Source organism: Otolemur garnettii, unplaced genomic scaffold (assembly GCF_000181295.1).
Source record: "Otolemur garnettii isolate 467f Iridium unplaced genomic scaffold, OtoGar3 scaffold00070, whole genome shotgun sequence".
NCBI classification, from domain to species: domain Eukaryota; kingdom Metazoa; phylum Chordata; class Mammalia; order Primates; family Galagidae; genus Otolemur; species Otolemur garnettii.
In genome coordinates this window covers 8,863,118-8,864,819 of record NW_003852465.1, presented here as the reverse complement: position 1 = coordinate 8,864,819, position 1,702 = coordinate 8,863,118, and the positions used below count along the sequence as shown (strand labels likewise).

General features: G+C 38.4%; 1 protein-coding gene across 1 annotated transcript in view; it reads right to left on the bottom strand.

Annotated features, from left to right (window-relative positions):
• Positions 1–1,702, bottom strand: part of LOC100962795 (olfactory receptor 8S1) — a 46,313-nt gene that overhangs the window by 13,288 nt on the left and 31,323 nt on the right. The gene's annotated exons all lie outside the window — the stretch shown is intronic.

Here is a 1,702-nt window from a genome sequence, read left to right as displayed (position 1 = left end):
CTGAGCCTCAGCTGTCATTTTTAACCCAGTATCGTACTGCGAGGATGGCAGCCAATGATCCTGTCGGCCTCTGGTTCTCCACAGGCAGTGCCACCTTGAATGTGCTTCCCTGACTGCCTCCCTTCTCCAGTGGGAGGTCAATAGTCTCTAAAGATGAAAATATAGAGCTCCAAGGTCTCCTAGTTCTCAAGCTTGAGAACTCAATGTCTTCCCACCTCTCTTCTTTTCTTCCTTTCCCTCTTCCTTCAGTAGGAGTTCAGAAAGTGATACCCCAAGTATGACACTTTGGCCTGTTGAGTATTTTGAATTAAAGAAATAAGCTCAGAACTAAGTTCTCTCTGACTTAACCGCACCCCCATCTCTCCCAAAGCTCAGGGAAGGACTTCCTATGAAGTTTCCTTTATTGAACTGAGGGAATTTACATTACCCAGAGAAGATTAACTCATATTTTAGCATAGGAGACTAAAGGTCTCTATGCTCAGACATCACACCCAGGCAGACTTTCCCCCTATATTTCTGTGGACTGATACTTGAGAAACTTTATCTGTATAAAGACAACCTTTGTCTGAAGTGCAATTACCCCCCCCCCCAGAGCTTGTCAATACCACCCTCAGAAAACTTCAAGCCCCTGTTTCCTTTTGTAGGCCAAATTGCTATTTAAGCCTCTACCACTTAGCCCTTCTTTGAGTCTTATATTTTGTGAGGCTTCCATAAGTAGGCACCTAATACATTTGTATGCTTTTTCTCCTGTTAATCTATCTACTGCCCAACTTATTCCAGAGACTCAGATTATCAAACCTGCAGATTGCAGAGGGAACGTTTTCTTTGCTTCTACACTTCTCTCTTTCCTTCCTTTCTGTTTTATGCTTTAAATCATATTTATGATCATACAATATGACAGGAAATGACATAAAGAAGAAAACGTTCATTATGTTATTCAAAATTAATTCTTTTTCCCTGTTTTTCTTTTTATTTTCTTTATACTTTTTATGTCAGAATATTAGGTGGTACACATGTTTTGTTTATATACTTTGTTTTTTGTACAAATTGAGTCCAAGTTATGAGTGTGCTCTTCACCCAGAGAGTGTGCACTATATCCAGTAGGTGTGAATTTCCCTGTCCTCTCTTCACTCCTTCCCCCAGCTTGATTTTCATTGAGATTTACTTCCATATGTACACTAAAGTGTTGATTGATTAGTCCCAATTTGGTATTGAGTACATGTATTTGTTTCTTCATTCTTGTGATGTTTCACTTAGAATGGTTCCCAGTTCCATCAGTTTGTCACAAAAGATTGCCATTTTTAATTTAATTTAATTTAATTTTTTTAATTAAATGGTAACTATGTAGATTAATGCAATTCTGGGGTACAGCGTGGTGTTTTCACACACAATCTGAAACACTTCCATCAAACTGGTTAACATAGCCTTCATGTCATCTTCTTAGTTATTATGTTAAAACGTTCATATTCTACTCTTAGAAAGATTCACCTGTACCCTTGTAAGATAAACCACAGAAGTGATCCCTCCAATCCCCCTCCCTCCACCCATTTCCCCCTCCCCATATTCTTAGGCTGTTATTAGGTTATAGCTTTCATATAAAAGGTATAAATTAATTTCATAATAGGGGTGTGTACATTGGATACTTTTTCTTCCATTCTTGAGATGCTTTGCTAAGAAAAACATTTTCCAGCTCCATCCATGT